Source organism: Chrysoperla carnea, chromosome 1 (assembly GCF_905475395.1).
Source record: "Chrysoperla carnea chromosome 1, inChrCarn1.1, whole genome shotgun sequence".
Lineage (NCBI taxonomy): Eukaryota > Metazoa > Arthropoda > Insecta > Neuroptera > Chrysopidae > Chrysoperla > Chrysoperla carnea.
The window spans coordinates 20,292,384-20,317,035 of NC_058337.1; the positions used below are offsets into that span (position 1 = coordinate 20,292,384).

At 28.7% G+C, this 24,652-nt stretch overlaps 1 long non-coding RNA gene across 1 annotated transcript; it reads left to right on the forward strand.

Annotated features, from left to right (window-relative positions):
* Positions 1 to 1,728: 1,728 nt before the first annotated feature.
* Positions 1,729 to 21,540, forward strand: LOC123290747. Its single transcript, XR_006534894.1, has 3 exons — positions 1,729 to 1,790; positions 11,382 to 11,386; positions 21,530 to 21,540. It is a non-coding gene; the product is annotated as an uncharacterized LOC123290747 (long non-coding RNA).
* Positions 21,541 to 24,652: the final 3,112 nt, after the last annotated feature.

Here is a 24,652-nt window from a genome sequence, read left to right on the forward strand (position 1 = left end):
TATTTGAATAATATTGCATTATAATATATTTACAACATTTTCATTCCTTTCTTGTTTTATTCTATTATCTATTATTATTTTGTATTTATTTTTTATTTTTTGCAAGAAAATATACAATATTAATTTTTAATAAATACAAACTGTTTTCATAGATGATTAAGTTCTATAATTTTTTTTGATTATCAATTATTTATTAATGTTTTAGTTTTAAAGGTTCCGTACCCTGTCTGTCAGTGGATTGTATTTCATATACCTACCGCAATACTTACACAGTTGAAATTTTGAATCAGTGGGAATTTAATAGTTTTTTTTTTTAATAGTTTTTTTCTCGATATATCTAACCATCTCTGACACTAAACAACATATTCAGAATTGACCATTTTTGTCAATTTATAATGGGCGGAGTTTTAAAATTATGATTTCTGTTAAGCATCTTAAAAATTGACCCATCATCCTGTATGACAAAATTTCAAATCGATCTTCCAAAATATAATGAAAATATGAGGATGTCCTCATCTTAAATGCGACACACTTTATGTTACATTCAAATTAATTGTTATTTAGCTTGAATTCATTAAAATATAAAACAAGTGAAAACAAACAATTGACTGAGTTAGTTGTTGAAATACCATGCATAAATAGTGTTGATTACTCTATCACATTGCACATACATATAAAATTTATATAATACATACTATACAATTTTCGCCTAATTTGCGCCCTCACGGGTAAACAATGATGTTTACGAAAAAATGTTTCAAACAAAGATTGTTTATTTTTTGATAAGGAATATTTCGACCACACTTTTTACGTCCTTAGTACGCTGTAAAAATTTCAGCTTGATATCCTTTTTCGTTTTTGAGTTATCGTGACCACAGACGGACGGACGGACGGACAACCGGAAATGGACTAATTAGGTGATTTTATGAACAGCTATGACAAAATTTTTTATTTTTTTAAAAGATTGAAGATTGAATATTAACTAAATTGAATAGAATATTGTTGCGTTTAGGTTACTTATATCTTTGAAAAAATTGTTTTAAAACAAGCATAAATACTTCACGTATTTACTTTTCTTTAGAAATTTTACTTTTCTTTTGAATATAAGATTATTTATTTATGTTGTCCACACACGTCAACCATATGTCAAACATGTTTCCATGCTTACTAACGTAACAAAAACACTCAAAGAAGGCTTTGAGCATACTTTCAGCATGCGCCTAGTTAACAGTCAATTCGTTGTGTGCGTAGTCATGGTGGGGATAATAAAATCGATGCCAGCGCTTTAAGTGAAAAATTTTGGAGATAAAGTGGGCTGTTATGACTAATTTGCAATTATTTACATGTTAATGATATAGAAACTGTCAAATTAAAATGATTGAAAAACACTAATTAATTAAACTTAATGCATTAAAAATTGTGAAAATAAGAAATCAAATTGTACAAATATTATTTTTCAAATGTTAATTATCGTAATTATTTATTTAAATTTGTGAAACAAGAATATTAAATTTTAAATGTAAGTTTTCAATGCAATCCACACAATTATATATGCATCCATTAATTCTATAATTAAAGTAGTGTATCGTTGTCATGGAAACGAAATTCACGCTCGGAGCGAATAGAAAGTAGGCATAATGATACCCTGCCTCTTACCCCTGAGTGAGAGTCAACCCACTCGGTTATACTCCATCCCTTTTAAGACATTCCTATATCCATGCTCTTCCCCCTGAGTGAGACTCACCCCACTCGGTTATACTCCATCCCTTTTAAAATATTCCTATATCCACGTATTTGTCCCATTATGGTGCTAAAATCTTATTTGAAAAACCCAATATAAAAGTATTTACAAGAATCTTCTTTACTGTATATAAAAAATTTCAACCCTCTCGTCGAAAATCGAAAAATTTTCATTTTCTGTGCTACTATGTAGGTAATATAAATACAATATTTTATACTTGGTATTTGTAAAGTAAAACATTATATCCCAATTTTAATGAGATATACAGTGATTAAGGGATTTAGTTGAATTTAGTAGAATAAAACAATTTTAATTGAATATTCCGATAAAAATTTATAGCTTTAAATGTAAATCTTTATAAAGTTTTGATCCTGGATATATTTTTTTTTGTTTTGTTCTTTATTTTTCTTAGTATTAAATTTTGTTTTTTGTCAAACGTTAATTCAATTTTATGTTTATATGGCAAAATTCTTCTTGTAACATATGTTTACATATATCACAAGAAAATAGGTTTTTTTTATACGTTTGTTGTTTTTCAATTCCAGGCGTTCAAGTACTCATTACACTCTTTTTTTTTCTATTTACTTTTCCGAATTTCAGACCAATCTCTTTCTTTGTTTGTTTGGTTAGGACCTTTTTTTACCATTTTTTTAATTTTTATGACAATACTGCGTTTATTATTTTTTAATTGTATAAATTTAGCCCAGTCTAAATAAGGATTAACCTCGAAATGAGTAGTAATAAGTTTTTTCGTATATAGCTTCATTTGTCATTCTTAAAGTTGTGTCAAAAGTTTCATAAAATCTCATGTCGTAAGTTATTCAAGCTTAAACGTAAAAAGAAGAAAGCAGCTTTTTGCGATTATATCGGTTTCTATTTCTCCAATGATTATGATTATGTCTATTATTCCAATGATGTTAAGATTTGTTTTAAAAGTTGTAGACCATTATTAAATTTGCGACAAATTTTATTTGAAACATTTTATCATACTATCTACTATTTTTGAAATAGACGGAGGTGAGTGCCATAACTGAAGCAGACTGATCTATACAAATTTCCAGAGATTTTTAGACATGTTAGAATGATGCGGTTTTCGGAATTCGAAGTGGAATTGCTTGAAACCTGCGGGAAAAATCGAAAAACTTCATTTTTTCATTGCAACCCGCTTCGTAAAGATAGGGTTTTTCGATTTTATGGGGGGTTGCGATGTAGATAGTGAAATACTTCAAAGTATTCTGTTAATTTTAGTTTATTTGGGGTCGATTGGTGAACATCTCATCTTTCATATATAGAACAGAAAAACGGAGGTGTTTTTTTCGATTGTCCGGGGAGATTAAATTAAAAAACTGTTTCCCGATTTTTCACACATAATTCAGTCTATTTCACATCGAATGCTAAAAACGGCTTTCGGCTCTTTCTAGCATTTCGTGTAGCAGTCCGTTAATATTTGTATACATCAGTCACTCACGACCCTCTATCTAAAAAACGGCTGAGCATATGAAAAAAAAGTTTCAAATTAGTCGCAAATTTTATGCTCTATAAATATTAACTTCATTGGAGCAATGAAAAATGAGATAATCGCGAAAACAGATTTTTTCACCTTTGACTTTGAATTACTTACGACGCAGATTCGAACTTTATGAGACTTATTATTATTTTTTTTTATGCTTAAAAAAACTAAGTTTGGTAGCTACTTGAACGTAAAAAAATCTTGATTTATTAAAATAATCAACAATACTTACTTTAGATTTTTGAGAAATAAAATTGTAAAATTGCAGTCATTAGTCACGAGGTATTGAACATTCACATTAGTTTAAATTTAATTAGTGTTGATTAGTTGTTAAAAACTATCTTTTATTATTTCTTTTTGATGTGTTTATACGACGGAAACCAATGTATACAATTGAAGGAAATTTAATAAAATTAAATCGCATTGGTTTGTCCAAAATCGGTATATTTAAGCTCGATAAATATTCAGCATTTGTTACTAATTTTTGTTCCGCAGGATTTCAAAATATAATTTGTAAATTATAAATTGTAAGTAACAAGAATACATATGTGTTAAAATTGCAATTACCTGTTACGAAGAACAGAAGTAATCCTTACAAAATTATTTTTATTATTCATTTATTTTTATGGTTAGCTGACTATTTGAAGATTTAGTGGCTGTAGATTATAGAAATAATGATTTTTTGTCAATGGAATGGCCAAACTTATTTTACAAATATTTGCTGTTTGAAGTTTTGAAACAAATGGAGAACAAATATCGTTTCCAAGAATTCGGGTTGCAGTGTATTATCAAAAAATAAGCATTCGACTTAAGAAAAACTTTTTATTCAACAGACAGCAGAGTACAAAATTCATATTTAATCTAACAAAAAATAATAGTTGCAAAATTTAATAATATAATAAGAATAATAATTACAAAATGTAATAATATAAAGTAAATAAATTAAAATAACATACAAAAGACTTTTTATTTTCATTTAATGTAGAAACTAATTATGTGAAAACTTTAATGGTGATACTGCCTGGTCCATTAACTTGGTATAGAGTTGACCTGAATAGCTTTACTTAAATTTATGAGTCCTTAATAGTTGAAGAGTTGTATTAAAGGTACAGAGTTAATTATGGTCTCAAATTATAGAAATTTTCTTCTTTTTAAAAAAATTATAGAAGATGTTTTCTAAAAAAACATATTGTTGTGGACTTATATTGAAACAACTTAAAAAAGGGCAAAAATTTCGAGGTTTTTCGAGTACTGCGAAGTTAGCACAGGTTTTTCGAAGCTGCAAACTTGGATAGATGCTACTGATAGTGGTTCCAACAACATATTAAAAATGCATAACTAGACGTTTTCTTGCAAATATTAATGTTCTTTATGACTGGCCTATATGTATATTTCATACATACATGGTATAAGAATAAAGTAAAAGCGATAAATTTTATTTAATACCGACTGAGTACACAGTTTTCAAGTAAATTGAAAAAAACGGAAACGTTGATATTTCCGAAAACACTCTTTTATTCTGCGCATATGATTATTTTTATTCTACAGGTAAAAAGCTAAAACTTGGCAAAATTAATATTGCTGATTTCTAAAATTTCACCCAATTTGATTGGAGTAATAACTATTTGTGAGTAAAGCCATGAAGGTTATAAGAAGGAGAACGATCGCTATAGAAAATAATGTCCCCGAAATATGGATAAAATAAGTGAGGCGCTGCGACCGCTAAGTAGTATCAATAAAAGCGGGCTGTTGTGCGCTAATTTGAAATGATATATCAATTTGTACATTATGCAACTAACTTCATCTACTTGTACTCATAAACAGCTAACTTCGCAGATACTACTTCTTGATGACAGCGCGGCTGGTGGCTGAAAAATGAACTATAAATTCTACAAATTTTCAGGGACAGACGCACTAATGGCACTTTAACACGTAGCGATCGTTCTCCTTCTTTATAACCTTCATGGAAGCAGTGTATAATATAGGTTATAAACTACTAGATGCAAGGATATGTTTATGGTTATAATTACTTACAACCATAACTTATTAAAGTTGTGGTTATAGATTGAATGAAAATATTTATTTTACAGCTATGCAATAATACAGATAACACATATTTGTAATATTATAAATGTAGTTAGTTTAAGTATTTTCCATAATAATAACTGATATAAATTTATAATTCGTTGCGTTTACAACCGAAATAAACGCCGCACTAGGAAATTTTTCCGCGCGAGAAAGTTCTATATTTTTCATTTAAAATGAGAGAACTTTAAGTTTGAAATAAACAACTTGCGTATGAAATACAATAATTTCTTTTAATTAGCCAAATGGCAATCGGAGCAAGATATTATTAATATTGAGAAAATCATCAAGCAACATTACATGCAAAGTTCAACAACGCATGCAAATTATTCAATTTTGTTACCAAAATGAATGTTCAGTTAGGACAATTTTTCTTGTTGAAATTTTAGAACTAATTTCTACGTGTTCTTGCAAAAGTGCAAGCTGTACTAAAAATTAATAAAACTCAACATATTTTTCTTTCGTTCATGTGAATAGAGCAGGCGTAAGATAGAGTTGATTGTGGAAAAAATCGAAGGCAGCAGTTTATCAAAAGATTTTTGTTCAGATAAGGTAAAAGATTAATATTTTGGATTTTGACAGAAACCCAATTGGTCCAATTTTGTATATCCTTCTCCCTCCACAGGAACACTCAAATGTCAGTTTTTTGAACCAAATAAAGCTCTCCAAGGTTATTTGGGTAATTTTCCGTCAAAAGGCTAATAATCATTTTTTTCTAAAGTTCACTGTTTCTGAGTTATTAAGAGCTAAATATTTGGAAAAACTCCAGAAAGGTTATTTTCAAAACTGAAAATTAGTGCAAATAAATAAAATTTTTGAATTTTTCAAAATCTTAAAATCAACTTTGAATATCGTTAATAAAGTTCTGATGAGTAATTACCGATTGTTTGAATCTATAAATCCTCAATTTTCAATTGATTAAAATTTTTTAATTGTTTAAATGTTATTCCTTGTAGGGATATTGTCCACGTTTTTGTTTAAACAAAACACTACAATAAAACTCAATAATATTACCTGAAATAAACTATTCCTTATTTTAACACTTTTAAAAGTTGAGGCTTTAGAATCAAATCTGCAATTACTCTTCAGAACTTTATAAAAGATGTTAAAAGGTATTTTTAAGATTTTAAAAAGCTCAAAAATTTAATATATTTGCATTAATTTTCAGCTTTGAAAATGACCTGTCTGGAGTTTTTACTAACATTAAACTCTTAATAACTCAAAAACGGTAAACGTTATGAAAAAATCACTTAAATACCTTGGAGAGTTTTATTTGGTTGAAAAATTTGACATTTAATTGTGCCTGTGGAGAGAAACAGACACGCAAAAATTGGACCAATACGGTTTCTAGCAACATCCGGAATATAAATCTATAAGCTTTTCTGAACAAACTCGTTTTTTTTCACACTCACTTCTATGTAGTGCCTGCTCTAGAACGCAGTTTTAATATAGGTAATTGTGATTGGTCAACGTGGAATACAAGTAAGTGAACTGTGATTACGTTACTTTAATTATCAATTGATTGTCGTTGGAGATTGTTATGAATGTTTCTAATCTGTTGAATTGGAAATAAAATAAATTATCACACAAAGCAGGTACGATGCGATGTAAAATTAAATGCAGTGTAAAATTACTTGTTAGAGGAAATTGTATTTTATATGCGTTACATATTATATGCATTGTTGTCGTCTTTAGAACGCAATTAGATAGAAAGTTACCTTTTACTTACAATCACTTTTCTTTGTACGCTGTACATTTTTAAGCTAATGAAACATATGATATTGACACATGCAGTTTCTGTAGCTTTGGTCAACATTAATAAAATAAAAAAGTTTTTAACAAAAAAAAAACCGACTTCAAAAAAAATATTCCAAATTAAATTAATAAGCATTAAAAATAATTGCATATTCTTCTGAATAACAAACAATAATCAAAATATCAAAATTTAAGTAAGAGTTCTCCGAAGTAAAATGAAATAAAAAATGTTAGACTAGTTAAAAGTCAATCAAATTATTACGAGAATATAATGTAGTTACAATTATTGCTATTTTTGGAGTCGGTGTAAGCCAAGGAAACAACTGTGACAGAATATTTAGCTACATTAACTTGGCTGACACCGACTCCAAATTAGCAATAATTGTAACTACATTATATTATCGTAATAGTTTGATTAACTTTTAAGTAATTTAATTTTTTTTATTTCATTTTACTTAGGAGAAATAATATTTTGATTATTGCTTGTTATTCAGAAGAATACGCAAAATGTTTTTTCACTTTTTAGTGCTATTTAATTTATTTTGGAATACTTTTTTTTTGAAGTCGGTGTTATTTTTTATTTTTAGTGAATCTGAAGTAAACTAACTAGTTTGTCACTAAAAAAGAAATCGAAATCAGTTTAAGTGATATTGAGTTATTCGTCCATTTGTCGCATACATACCTAATGCAAATTATATGGTCTTCTTATTGATGTCATCGACCACACGGAAAACCCCACCTTTCAAAAAGAAAAAGAATCATCAAAATCGGTTAACTCAGTCGAAAGATTTGAGGTATCAAACATAAAAGAATTCAGTCAAATTGAGAGCCTCCTCCTTTTTTGTTTGAAATCGGATAATGAAGGATTATTGCGATATAAAAATACGCTAAGTAGGGCGTAAAAAACCTTTCTTAATTGATGTATATCCAACAGGGTGTTAGTAAAAAAAATTAGTTTCATTCCAAAAAAAAAAAAAAAAATGCTTCAATTTATACAAAAAAAAAAACGTGAATTTTTACAAAACTGGAGCACCATATTTGGAATTATTAGCTAAAGGAATATAACACTTACGATGGCTAACTCCAGATTGCGAAATTGGATCTTTCATAAAATAACAAAAAAAAGAACTCGGGTTGAATGATAAGAAAACGTCATAACTATTGTGTATGGATGGCGAAGAAGCAGCAGAAGACTTCGTCTTAGAAGAGTTTGGATACTGTCAGAAATAAATTCATATAAAGGAAGATATGAATCTGTGTTTGAAGAGTGTGAAATCTACAATTTTTAACATTAAGGATCAAGCGCTATTAACGGGAGTATGCAGTTTTATAAAAGAAACAAATAAAAGAATTGAAGATTAATAAAAAAAATTTAAGCATTAGAAGTTCTTATTTATTATTTTGGCAAAGGTATTTGAAATATCTGGTTCTTTCATCCTCTGTTGATTCTTGAAATAAATATGAAGAATTTATGTTGCTGCTATTATATGCTTGTGTTATTCTTGTTAAACATTTTTTGTTTATGTTTTTACTCTTAAATTTTTATTGATTGATTTGTTTTGAGCTGTAAAAAGAGTAGATATAAAATTACTGAGTATTTTAATTATGCGAACGATTGCTTTTATGAAACGTTGGAAATAAAGCAGGAGCTAGATATAGTTGAATGTGTAAAAGTCGAGGATCGCATTTTGTTAATTGATTCTTGTTTAGAAAAGCTTATAGATATATGAAGTGGTAAATTTCGATTTTTTCCCCAGGGGGGGAGGCTATACCAAAATTGGACCACTTAATATATAAAAATATTATCGAAGTAATAAATGAGAACTCTAAGGTATTTCGAAATAAATTTCGATTTTTTCCCCAATTTCCCAGATCAGTTTTTTGTATTTTATAAATACGTATTTCGACTACCAAGTAGTCATCATCAGTAAGAATTCTCTTGTCGTGATAACTCATATTATGAATGTTACTCTTTGCTAATTTGGTGGCGGACTGCACATAATTTGGTGCAATATTTTTTTATTTTCCATAATACATCTGATATACATTATAATCGTGAATGTTTGGATGGATGGATAGATGGATGGATGGATGGTTGGATGGATGGATGGATGGATGTTTGTTACTGTCTTTCACGAAATAACTATCGAACGAATTTGAATGAATTTTATAACACAGACAATTTATAACCTGAATTAACACATTGGCCTTAATGTGAAAAAGGGCTGTAAGAGGTTGAAATAGGTTTTGAAAGGGATGTGCTTCAAAAACTTACAGTTGAGCATCGATTCAGCATAAATTTGGACCTGTTTTTCGTAACTTTTCGATGATTTTTAAACAACTTCCTACACTCCGATATTCTTCAAAGTATGTTTTCTTGAAAACAAATATTTTTATCATTATTATCCCGTTGAAAAACCGGATAATTATTATAAATTTAAAACTCATTTGATTGCACTATTACTATTGTTAAAAGGAGTTTATAGTAACTAAATTAATTTAATAACGATAATATTTATAATACCTGTGATTTATTACCATTGATGGGTATTCAGCAATATATTGTTTTTTTTAATTTATTAAAAATTTAAACAATTTTCTTTTTCAATCAAATTTTAAATTAAAATACTCAATAAACTAATTACCTATTAAATTTACCTATGTAAAGTGTATATCCCGGAATTATGTACTTCCATTCCCGAAATCAGGTTCAAAGCCAAATTTTATCACAGAATTACGGGCAAACTCGAAATGCAGAAAATTAACGTTTAATACAATAAATGAAAGACTTTGGAGTGAAAAAATGACCAAAACTTATTTTCAATAAATCATTTTGTACGACAAACCAATTTTTATAGTAGAAATATGTATATTTATTTCAGTAATGAGCTTCAAAGTGCGTATTATATAAAGATCCCGTTATATGGTACATTTACCGTATGTTTCCTTAAAAATTTTACACAGTTCATTCGACATTTATGCATCATAGATAACAAAGAACGATCAAATAGCATAAACTAGGCGTAGGTTTGTACGTATGCTCCAGCCTCACATCTTGATTACATCAACTATTGGATTTAATCAATCATTAAGTGGTTTCCAATATTGTAATTACAAACGTAAACCACATAATAGAAATGGATTACATCAACAACATTATACTAATTTTCAACATAAACAAGTCATAAAGTTGTTGATGCAAAAGTGATGAAGTTGCATTCCCATACGTATACGTTTTGTTGTAAATAGAATAAGTAATCAGATTAATAGAGTAAATTAGAATAATGCTCAACATTTAAATATGTGCAACAGATAATAAATTTTGTCATTTTAGTTTTGTCAACTGTTATAATATTTTATGATAACTGAGTTATAACCCCTACTTTCTTTGACGTCACTTTTCCATTCTTTTTATCACAATTTTAAGGATTTTAATTTTTTGGTGCAAAACATTAATTTTTAAAATAGGAAAATAAAATTTAGACCATGATACTCGCTGATTGTAGCTCTCTGTAGGTGAAATTCTTTTTAAAACCAGTTAAGTATTTACCTCAAAAATGACGAATATCTTAACTTCGATGCAAATCAAAGCCAAAATAACATTTCTACCCCTCATTAGCCCCGTTAGGCGATGAGTTTTAATATAATACGAAACACGTCTTCCATGAATTCTGTTAAAGAATGTTTATGGACAATTTGAAGTAGATTGGACCAAGCAATCCCGTGTGTCTCAAACAAAATTTGTCCTTGTTTCTCAACTTTACAAACAAGTTCTGGAAACAATGATGCACTCTAGTTTTGTAAAAATACGAACCTAGTTCATGCCAGTATCGGTGTGGCCCGTACTGTCAGTATCGGGCAAGGTCTTTATTGGTTAGCGATACCCACAACGCTTCGTAGTATCTATTTCCATACCAGACCAGCATTGTAGTAAACGCCATACATTTTATCGTGCACAATACATAGAAATACTCAGTAGCGCTTTTTAGCCTCTGTCTTACCTGCGGCTAACATAGGCCCACGCATTCGCACTCTATTAATATAATATCTCTATGGTATTGGCATTAGCCGGTTTTCTTCTATCATCTAGGTAATTCAATTTTATAAACCATATAAATACACGGTGAACCATTTTTATCGATAATGGGAAAATATATTGAATACGATACTGAAAATACAAAAAAATTATTCAAACAAAAAATATTTGATACAAAAAAATACATGAATATCTATATACTGATAACAGATGGAACACCATTTTAAATAAGCGTTGGTTGAATGTGAAAATAGGAATAGTTTTGCTATAAAGTAGAAAATATTAATAGCCAGAGGCGCTAAAATGTTTCTAGCTATTAGTGAACATAGACAAATCTTGTTTAATTGTTCAATTACGCACAATATCAATTTAGAACGTGAACTTTTTTAATAAACGGAGGTCTATACAAGTGGAGTGCGGACGCAAATTGTACTTTGTGTATCCTTAAAAAAAATGAAGGCCTTGTCCATTTCCTGTTTAAATGCCCTATTAATAATATCCATAGATCTGAATTAATATTGAAACTCCATAACGACCCGTTTGGACCCGATCATTGTTACAGTTCTATTACAATTATGTTGGCAATATTGTTACAATAGACTTGCCTGTCTACATTTTTCGGGCCAAAGCTAAGGTACAGCAAACCAATAAATATAAAAAATCGGAAATACGATCACATAGAAAATGGCAGCCAAAGTTGGTTTTCTTTAGTTTTTTAAAAAACATAGGCTTTGTATCAGATTTTTCTTAAAGATTGCATTTTTAATTTTTTATTTCAAAAACTAAGCGTCTAGAGAAAAAATTACAAGCGTATTTTTTTGCTTAAAACTGAAAAAAATTGTGAAATAAATAATTTATTGAAAACAATAATCCAATAATCTCACAAAATGACCGTGGAAAAACTTTTCTAAAAATGTTCACTACAAATGCAGCAGTAAGGTAGCATCCACAAATTAAAAAAAAAACAAACAAACAAACAAAGACAAGTACAGAATAAATATCTTCAAATTTTTACTCATCCGTAAGAGTCATCAAATTTAATTAAATTTTCAAATTTTTTCGATCCTAGTATGTCTTATTTCATTAAATTTTAATTGAACTTTCCTCTGTCCCGTTACATCACATTGTGACACTAACATTACAAGGACGTCCTTGATTAAAGAGCAATGAAAGAGGCAAATCTTATTCAAATTGTACTATATTTAAATATATTTAGTGAATAAATAAATTTAAACACTTTAATTTTCGCTTAACCACTTTATTATATTTTATAATGCGACATGCTACGGATATTACTCCATATTCAACTGCAGTTTTGACTCTTCCATTGCTCTTAAATCAAGGAAGTCCTTGTAATGTTAGTATCACATAATGCAGTCTCACTATCCTTCGTTAAATGGTATAATGTGTTGAGATAGCAAAAGCTATTCAAAGTATCATGTATGAGAGACGTTGACTACACAATTTGAAATAAATATAAAAATTTAGTTTCGAAATAAAAATAAGTCAAATATTTATTTGCTTTAATTAAGAATTGAGATCGTTAACTCAAGAAATTTAATTTGTTTCTAGAACATCTACAGTCAAATAAACACGTTTACTTCTATCCGAAATTTGTTTAGACGGTGTTCGCAACATACAGCTCAAACTTTCAATTTATATGACGTATATTCTGTATTTTTGTAGTTTCAGTTTGGTAGTACTATATGGGTAGGTGTAACTGATAAAGTAAACAAATTGATCACATAGAATAAATTTAAAATATTGAAATAATTTATTTCATCATGATACAAACTCATAGGTTTTACCAACGTGGTTAAATTATTAGATTCCTGATACAAACTGATTTAAGGTGTCACGATACATCTGTATTAAAAAATCAGAATAAAAAACGTAATGGCTTCAAGTCAAAATCACCAAATCAAAATCACCAATTAATCTTCAAGTCAAAATCACCAAACGCAAGTAAGCCTGTGCCAGTAAATAATGACAGTAATTGCCTACAGACCTCTTCACTTTCTGAATAAGGTAACAAAAACAGAAAGAAAAAGCTCTCTCTCTCCTTTCCTCCTTCGAAACTTTTTTTAATACAAAGCGTATTTTTAAAAAAACCTAAAAAAATCTGTTTTCCTCCAACTTTGGTAGTCATTTTAAATGTGATCCTCCACTTTAAAAGTGTAAAATAATAGTGCATTGAACTGTACGGAAAATTTCCGACTTTTTACATGTATTGGTTTGCTGTATCTCGGTTACGAAAATTTAACATTGTGTTCAAAATAGATAGACTAGACTACCCGTACAATATTGTAAAAATGTTGTATACTACTTCAACAGCAGTAATATGTATGAATACACATCCTTAGGACACAATTACATTTTCAAACATATTATTAGTTTTAACATGCTTTTAACTATACTATATTGTACTGTATATTTTCTACATGATAAATAATAATAATTGCTGTGATTCTGTATATAATAGACATCTCTCTTACACTACTTATACTCTCTTACACTAATATAATAGGGAACATTCATGTATTTAAAAAAAAAAAATATATTTTTAATTCATTTTTCACACCGTTATAACATAGTAAAAAATATAAATACTGTTTAAAAATGCTGTAATTAAGTGTAAAAAAATATTTAAAATATAGAATAATTTTGAAATGTTTAAACGCAGTCCTTTTGGCGCTCTCTGTTGATGACGTATTAATATGTGATCTGTCAATTGGTGATAGTTAAATGCATAATTTACACTTTAAAAAAAATGTATTTACAGCATAGAATTTACACACATTATTATTAAGTTTGCTTATAAAAAGCCGTAGAATGATATAACTCAATGTAATATCATACAAAATATAAGTAATTAATACCATATAGTATGTCAACAAAGCCGACGAGCCACATACTATGATGTCACGTCCGTTTTAAAATTTGAATTTCCGTTTTAGTAATTTGAATTTCTCTCACTGAATTTGTACATTAATTAATTAATTTTTTAAGTAATTAAAAATATATTATTTACTAAAATAATGGTTTACTTGAAATGTACAGCCAATAAAGTTACGGAAAAACAAAATTTTTTTTAACTTAAAACAATTACAAATACAAAAAAATACAAGAATGTTCAGTTAGTTTTTTGAAAATATCTTAAATCTCGTTTTTTTCTAGAATTAAAAAACTTAGAGTTAAAAACACAAACATTCCTATGCTCAAAATGTTAATTATCCTAGCCTTAATAGAAATTATCTCGAATTAGAGACGGTCAATTGATTTCAAATTTTTATGGTAAATGTATTATTATATTCTTAATAAGTAAACGTTTAGGTAGAAATTTCTGTTGATATGCCGATAGCGAGACAGCAAACTTAAAGTAATTAAATCATTTGATACTTATATAAAATCTCTTCCCTTAGTATGGTCGACTGACTATCATTGTGTGAATGAACAAATTTTTCAATTTTGGCCATGTACCTTTATCTCTTAAATTATTCTCCAGACCGCAATTTGTTCAAGAGCTTTTTCTTCCTTTTTTTCATCTTATTCAGAAAGTGGAAAGGTCTTCAGTAAATTATTCAACTTGATTTTGACAATAAAAAAACCCAAACTCATTCTTTGTGATAATCAATGAAATTATCATAAAGAGAAATAATAATATTGAATCACTTCCTTTTTGTCGTTATAGTTGAGACAGACCCCTCACAAAAAAAAATCACAATTTCTATAAAGATATTATTAAAATTATTACATTTTTACTACACTTGGAACTTGTTCCAGGTAGATTAGGTTAGGTTTGAGTGGCTGTCCTGTGGTGGGACACACTTAGATCATAGGGTCCGTTGTGATACCGAAGAAGGGTTGGCCCATCAAGGACCACTATTCCATGAACCATTTGGAGCTGTTTAAGAACAGCAGGAATGCTTTGACATCGACGGACTTTAGGTCAGAGAGGTCGTCAAAGGGAAGCTGGCAAGTAAGTACTTCTCCTCATGGCAAGAGCTAGACAGTGACAGAGAAAATTAGACATTGTCTCTTTCACCTTACCACTGTGGCAGCTCCTGCAGTAGTCGTGATACACTTTCAGGCCCAGGCGTTCAGCATGCCTGCTACCCAACCAGTGTCCAGTAATAGCTGCAACAACATTGGTAACAGAGGCCCTTGGAAGGGATAAAATATATTCGGAACACCTACAGTTGTACTAAGACCATATCTGTCTTGTAGTAAAACAAGTACGCTCCTCCCTCCATCTAGGATTGGACCTTTTTAAGATATAATCTTTATTAGCAGCTTGCAGTTCGCGAACGGGACTCCTGGATGCCTATTGATGCTTGTGTCCAACATTGTGCCATTTCACAATTTCCTGGAATGTTTCTGTATCCCGATACCAATATCAGGTTGACATACATTTGTTCCGCCAGCTCATTTAAGGACGTGCGGCAGTCCTGTGATACTTTTGAGTTGTTCCAGGTAACAGACAGTAATTGTATTTATATTAATACCTTAAGTATGATTGAAATTAAAATATTTGGACTGCACATTTAGTAACTAAAATATTCGAACTATCAACGTGCATGTAACTACTGGTTTCCCAAAATTGAGGTTGATAAGTATAGTGTTTAAACGGAAATATTGGTGTTAACTCTAAAGATCATACTTACCTTGTTGGTAAAAGCAATAAAAGTGAATATATTAAATTTTAGTAAATTGTTGTTACCCCATATATTACAACAAAATTATTGTATTTATTGTTGTACACATAATATCAAGGGTATTATTGAAATGAAAATAATAGTTTTATAACAGATTAACAATATTAATTTACATTTTGTGTGATTATAATTTTATATAGTCTAGCTGTAGCTATAGTTTATGTGGTAAATTAATATGGAATACATTTATAACGAGCTTTATATAAAGTTAACTCCATATATACGTTTTTAATTAATAATGTGATTCGTACTGTGATTATTAATACAATTGAGAATCAATTGAAATCGAGATAAAAAATATCATGAAGTTAAACAATAGTAAGAAATATGAGACTGCATTCCCATTACAGTAGAAATTAAAATATCTTAGTAAATGAATATGAATAAATAGTTCCGCGAATAACTGAATGCTTTACTTTTCTTTTGTCTATTAACAATTAATATTTTTAGACCTTATAATACAAATATTCGTCATATATTTGAGAAAATTGCTAAGACTTAAAATATGATCATGAAGCTGTGAAAAATGCTTTATATTTTGAATGGAAAATTATAAAATGAAAAAATACGCACAAGCTCATTTTTAGGGGGAATTAAAAAATAGTATTTAGTTTATTGTTCTCTTTTAATAGGACTAAGTATTGAGTGTGGAAGATTCTTGTTCTTTACCACAAAAAAGAAACTTTTGTTCTGACATTTTCTCTCTCAGGAATAAAATTTTTGGTATATGATTTTTCCATATTAAAAGTTTTCACCACGAACATACCTCTTTCTATGACTGTCTGCTTAGGTAAATTGTTATGAAAATTGATTTCATTTAATTCTCTACACAATTTGTTCTTAATTTTTTTGTACCTGATCAGTATATTCCTAATTGAAGTGACTACCAATTAATTATTTTCAATTAAAAATAGAAATTATAATAATAAAAAAAGCTGTATACCCGCCTGCTGCACTGGGTTTAAAAGAAACAATCACCGCTTTATAGTTTCCAGTTCTCTTGATCTCACTTATTCCCCTTCCGAAACACTCGAAGGGAATGTTTTACCCAGCTAAAATGTACGCACAGTTTTCAATTATTTTTAGTGTAAAATAGTCATCATTCATTGAGTATATCAGAAAAGATGAATGAATTTATTCATGGCCATCTTTCTTATTTAAATTCAATTATTTTTTCCAATTTTTACAGAAATCTTTAATTTATAGTTCCAGATGGAGCAGTCAAAATGTCAGATTTAATTTAATTTGTTAAAATTTTTAAAAAATATATCTTTATAAATTATAGCTCATGTGTTATTCTGATGTATGAGCTATATTGTTCTACAGTTTCATTCCAATCCATTCGGTAGTTTGAAAAAACAAACAAACAAACATTTATAGGGAAATATATAAAATATATGGGAAATCATAGCCAGTATATAATCGGTGTTTTTAGAAAATAGTTCAAAATTAAAAGAAAAGAATAGCCGAATTATTGTAGCTCTCAAATGTGACATGTCCTATGGCAGCAGTTACAATTGATTTCATACATTCATTCATCCTCACAACATTGCACTTTTATAATATATCAGGATCAGGATCAGGAAACTGAGTACGCTTTGAGTGTTAAATTTTTCTTTTTTTTCATTCGACAACGGATCAAACTCATCTAATATTTGAAAGTTAATTTGTGTTTGACTACCATTATTTACTGTTATTAAAATTTTACACTGTTTCGCTGAAAACTAAAAAACGCAACAAAAGTTGTTAAACGTCTATCTTCGAGTTTGGTATCAAGCTATAATAAAATTCCTCAAAAAATAAAAGTAGTAATTTTGATGTTTTCATAAAGAGGGCATTTGTCTAATATTGTCGAGGTTAGTGGAGTAACTCTTCACGAATTTAATAAGCTTAGAGTATTAAATATTAATCTGAAGTTATTCATAAGTGATATGTGGGTTGATAATAAATAGCTTGTATCTGCCATACATAAACCATTATCTATATACATACAGTTATCTATTTATGTAAGCATTCCTAAACAGTTATCGTCAGTCCGTTTTTACCACAACGTATCCACCTTCGTGTTCAATACATGTAATTGTTCATTTATAAAATTGTTTAAGTACACTCCTATATATCTCGGGAGTGATTTCTTAGACCTTTTCCCTTATTATCTGTTCAAAATAGTCGACATTTCTAAACGAGAATTAACATTCCCATCGAACTTTCTCAATTTGTGGTCACCCTGTATATTCGATGTCAAAAGTGTATACCTGAATGTTAAAATTTTTAAAAAGTAGAGCTTTTTATAAAGAACGAATTTTTTTCGTAAACCTTATAATAAAAAAGTTTTCCATATGTTGCCAACTTAACTAGACATCCTGTATATAAGCGAAATACCACTGATTGCTTCATCACGAGATCTCTAAAACTATGCACCCGATAAACTTGAAATTAACCATAATTACTCGTTTTGCGAAGTAAACGCTCAAGAAGAGCGGATTATTGGAAATTAAACTCTAAGCTAGTGAAAAATAGGATGAAAGTTTGTATATGGAAACCCCATGAAAGTAATTTTATACGCATTTACAGATCAACGTTTGCTAAAATCCGCCCATTGAACTGGGCCTAAAACTTCATTTGTGCCTGTTGAACTGGGTGGGAAAATGATGTATTCTGTGATATATTAAAAAAACTGACTGACTGACATATCAACTCACAGCTCAAATTTTTGGGGCTAGGAACGTGAACAATGGTATGTGGGTTTTGTAAAAGATTTTAAGTAAAAACTTAATTCAAAGAAGAGTGTTCTTAGATATCTTTCAAGTGCGAGCTTAGGGTTCCGTTTTGTAAATTTCACATGAAATTAAAAGTCGTTATTTTTAATCTTTAAATCTTTGTTGATGACTTTCATAGTAATTGTAGGTTAAGTAGGTTATGTTACCATCAACTTTATTTATACATTTAACAATTACATACACGACTGTTGTTTTTGCCAATATTACGTCACCAAAATACCTGACAGGATTTTTGCGAAAATAAAAAGGGTTTAATATTTTATTTAATTTTATGGCAAGAAATTGTATTTATTTTGTCAAAATATATATTTTTTTCGGAAAATCAACATTTTGAAGTACTTAACATAGTAATCCTGTTACTAGATGTCCCCGTGCACTTCGCAACGGCATATTTTTTATGAAATTTTATTGTTTTTTAAACACTCCTATCATTATAATTTATTTTTAATCAATTTACTGTTTTTTTTTTCAGGCAAGCGTATACCATAATTTTCGCAGTTAAATTTATTTCTTCTGATACCAATTTCGATTGGTTAACATATCGGTGTAGTTACCTACACAAATTTACCTGATCATATGGTATGGACGGATCTACACCGATCTGTACCGATCTGTTCTTGTGTTACCAATCGAAATGGGTATCAGAAGAAATATAATTTAATTACTAAAATTTTGTACAAGGTTGTCTGAAAAAATCGTTCATGGCAAAAAAACTGTCATATTAATCAGGGTCTGTAAAAAAAATTATTTTGCTCCTTTGTTTCAAAAAAAGCTTGTATTTTAAAAACTCTCTTTACATGCAATTTTTAAATTTAGACAGAAACGAAAAATCATGCAAATATATTCAGAACAGAAAGTACATGTATACATGTATATGTATGTACATGAAAGTATGTATATATTAAATATATACAACGAGTGTATTTTGTTCAAAAATATCGTTTTTGGTATATGTGGTTTTTGAATATTTTGCTTTAAGGAATACGCAGCTACAATCTCTACATGCTACAGGCATGGATGATTAAAACTTTCTGTTCTGAATATATCTGTATGATTTTTCGTTTCTGTCTAATTTTAAAAACCACAAATAAACAGCGTTTTTAAAATACAAGCTTTTTTGTATATTATATTTAATAAAAGTTACACAATTTTTTATAAGTTATAACCGGAGCGGAAGTTGTATAAAATAATGTTTGTTATATTTAGCAAGATGATTTTTTAAATTCAAAACATTTTATGAAAACAGCACTAAGTTTTTATAATAATAAAACTTTTCTACGTCCATATAGAGGCTACATCAAAATGTAGACAATTACTTACTACGTGGAAAATAGTGAAGAATTCCCTTACACACTTGAGCAATATCCTCTCGTGCGAAATTGATAATTATCTCATTTATTTATTAATTTTCGAACATGGTTATTATTTTTGTTTTACACATATACAGTGTGACCATTTACATTACATTTACAGTGTATCCACCCTTAATAACTCTTGACCTGATGTGATTATTATTTTGAGTGAAAACACGTCGATTTAGATATGGAGGGGGAAGCTCAAAAATGGTACCAAGATAATTTTAAGTTTCACACCTTGCCACCTCAACTTTGAAATTTCAAATGGCACCCCCTACATTGTGATACATGATTTGAAAGAGCATAAAATTCTTTATTCACCATGATGAAAAAAATGAAATCTATCGACCGGTTCTCAAGATAGACTACACAGAAGATGGAAGGTATTCATCCTTAATAACTCTTGACCTAATGTGATTATTGTATTGAGTGAAAACACGCCGATTTAACTATCGACGGGAAAGTTAAAAATGGTACCTAAAAAATTTTAGTTTTTCATTCCTAAAAAAAGTTTAGTTTTTCATTCCTTAAAAAATTATTATCGATACGGTAGGTACCTTCCTAAGAAACTTTTCGATTTTTACGCGTATCGAACGTTGTATGGGTTTTGGATGTAGTTTTCGTTATTTAAATACAGAAATATTTCGAACTGTAAATTCGCGTATATATTGTGATTTTTTTCCATTAACTGTTTTGAAATAATTCAAATAATATATCGAAATTTAATTGAATTTATAAAATGATTGAAACGTTGATATATATGATTACACATCGTTACAGTAATAAAAAATAGTAAAAAGATTTTACCTTATTTTTAAAATGATCAAAGAACGTACTTTATTTAAAGACTTCTATGGTGTTTCCTGGAAAAGAGTATAGCAAAACATTTTAAAATATATAAATGTCTACGAGTATGTAACGAAATAGAAAGCAATCGAGATGTACAAACAGTATATGAAGTCGAATTTTTTTTAATATACATTTTTATTATTCTATGAAACTACGAAGAAAAAAAGCCATGCAAATACAATGAATTTTTATCAGGCAATTTAAAGTAAAACATAATTATCAAAAAATATTTGTCAGAAATAGAAGACAACTAAAAAATTATGATGAAAATGAACACGAATGCAAAGTATTAGCAAAGGAGTGTGAGACGGAGACTGATAATATGTACTTTCATTTAAATTTTAAGCTTGCATAATTATAAACTTTAAGTTAATTGCTTTTTATGCGTATTTTAAAGTTACATTCCATTTTCCACAAGTATTCATCATGACTTATTTTACTCTCATATTACAATTCTAGTAAAAATGATTTTAAAAAAAAAATATTTTTAGTTCATAATTATATGTCGTTTAAAACAATGATAGAATAATAACTACTAATTGATTCGTTATCTTTTCCCGTTATATTTGTTTATATTTGAACAGAATGCCATTCTGTTTTCATGTATTTATTCTTGAAGGAATGCTACTAAGCAAAATTCTATGTAGATAAGATTACAGACCCGATTTAACTCTTCTTTTCTCAAACTCTTTCGTTTTCATAGAGAGCGATTAATTATTATGCAAAATAAAAAAAGAAAAACATTTTTGTTATAAAATACAAAAAAAAAAAAACAAAAAAAACAAAATTCAATAATTTAATAATTCCTTCAAACAAACCTGGTAGTTTGAAGGAATCATTGAATTATTGAAAATTTTTTTTTTTTGTCATAAATTGAAAAATTGTACATAAGTTTTATAACTTAACTGTTCATATTTTTTATTTTTTGCAGAATAATTTGAATTTTTTGATTCATATTCAATAGAAACCGATCGATACCGATCAAAATAACTTATTTCATAGATTTCACCACTAATGAAAGTATTCTTACACCCTGTATATATGAAATATATATCAAGGTACTAAGTATAGTCAAAAAGTTTGTAACGCTTAAAAATATTGATGCTACGAACAAAATTTTTTTATAGGTGTTTTAACAAAATCATTTAATTATTCCATTTCCGGTTGTCGGTCCGTCTGTCTGTGGACACTTAAGCTTTAAAACGAAAAAAGATATCAAGCTGAAATTTTTATAGCAAACTTGGGTAAAAAAAATTGAGCCAAATTTCGTAAATGAGCAACTTAAGTCAATTGGGTCTTGAGTCCGTAGGACTCATCTTGTAAACCGTTATGGGTAGAACAAAAATTGAATATAAAAAATGTTTCTTATAATTAAAGTAAACAATTTTTGGTCAAAACATTTTTTGGTAAACATCACAGTTTACTCATGAGGGCGCAAATTAGGACCAAATTTTGGTGTACATTTTCTCCAAAACAAAAACATAGGGAGTTGAAAATTTGCAGGTAGCTTCACTTGTGCTCTTACGAGAAAAGTTCCGATTTTCCGTGATGCGGTAATGAAAAAATTGTGGTTTTCCGTAAATTTCAAGCAACTGCGCATAGAATGTCGAAACCGCATCTTTTTAGCAAGCTTAGAAGTTTCTTAGAATTTGCGTAGATTAATCACTTCTGGTAGATAATCCTTACTTCTGGTGGATAGCCCTATTCAATACTGCAATATCACTTATGCTTACATAGATACCATAGTATCTTTCTCTATACCATACCAGCATTTTATTTATCTTCATAATCCGAAGCAGCGTCATCTTTTAATAAATCCATTGCTACAACACGCAATTGCTTTCAAGGTAAGAATAGGTGTATTCGCTCACTACAGACAAAATTTCAAAATAAATCCTGCACAGTATAGCATGCAGGGTCCGGAAAGCAGTTATACTTCCTCTAAAAATAACACAATAAATTATTATTAACGAGGCTAAAAATTCCAAATTAGGAAAAATTCTAATCAAAGTGGGATATTTTGATACTTTATGAAAAAGACCTGCGATGTCTTCGATTCTACCAACTTCATGAATGAATAAATCAATTGTTGCAACATATTTTATCGAAAAATGAGCAGTTTTGATGGAAATAAAAAAGTCTTTTAAAATTGCATTTTCCATCCCATTGTGTCATTCGAATTATTTTTCCTTTAATTTTTGGGAATAACAAGCATATATGTGTATATTTTTTTTTATTTTTAAATTATCTCAATATTAATGTGTTTTTTCTGATCTAGGAGAAAAAATAAGTATTTAAAATTGTATTTTCGGAAAACGGATATAAATTTGAATAAATTCATGATAAAGTTCTGAACATGATGACAAACAAAAAAATGACAATATCTATTTCCGAAAAATTATTTAACATACACAGATACAAACATATATGAGAAAACCCACTTTTGTGTTTCAAAAGTGTACCATTAAAATGAAAAGAAATTAAATTTACGACAGTTATGAAATACAATAAGTATCTCAGTCGTTCGTATTTATTGTGTTTATACCAATGGGAAATTTGTAAAACATTTTATATATTTTTTAAAATAAAAACAAAATTTTTGTTTTTAATACAATTTTCCTTTTTATCGGTTTAAACATATTTCTTTTGTTCGAAATATTTAGAATTAAAAAATAAAACAGGTTTTATCGTTGGATTTAAAATTATTTTCATATTTTTGGGGTTTATGTCAATTTTTGTTTAATGTTTTTTTTAAACATATTTATTTTTACTTACAAAATAAACAAATTTTATTTATGATGTTTAAATAACAATAGGCAGCTTATTCATATCAACGGCAACATAAACGTTAATATGTAAATCTTTGTTCTAATCCTTGGCTACAAAATATGGGTAGTGGAAATGAACAAAACACACACCAAACTTTAGAACTATGCATTGTTGGTATTTGCAAGAACTTAAAAATCCAATTTTTTATTATTATTACCATAATTGGTAATATGCATATAATACATATGATTAAAAATTTTGCATGTTGGTTTTGGTACATCGTCATGGTAAGTAAATAATGATGTAGGTATTTGTAACCACAAATATCCATATATTGACTGATCTTTAAAGATTAGAATTAAATAATAACAGTTAAAAGATGGTAGTGTGAGTATACGAATTTTTTCCAAAGGTGTGATACTTAAGGGAAGCTTTTAAGTGTATTTCAGATTGATGGTGTTTTTTGCGGCCGTAGAAAAATTATGAACATCGTTGTAACCGGTGTCGTTCCAGACGATTTTATTGTTGGTAAATAGTAGACAAGGGAAACAAAATAACCGATTGCTCTGTTTTCAACCTGTCAGCCAATAATATGAATCAGATTGCTTTGTATTGAATTTACAATTGACTTAACGTTTAGTTTGTATTACTTGCAAATCCAGTGTACAAGGACCTTTCACATGCACTTGTTTTTTGCCATTGAAATATAGTTTTGAAAACACATTATTTTTTGTTTTATCTATACATACAAACAATTAGACGTAAAAGTAATAGTGCTGCATGTGTGTGGATCATTGATCGTTATAAGAACGATCTTGTATGTGTACGTACTGAAATGAGTAAGAAACGAAGCTATACGCCACTGTATATTCAAAAATTCCTAAAACGCGTTTAAAATTATTAAAGCGTTAAAAATCCCACTAAAAATTATTTTGTTTTTACATTTACAATGCCGCCCTATTAGCTTAGTTGGTTAAGGCGTTACCAATTCCGTCCGCGGTATGCTTAGGGTAGTGGGTTCGATTCCCGCCGCCGCAACAAAATTAATTTAATTAAT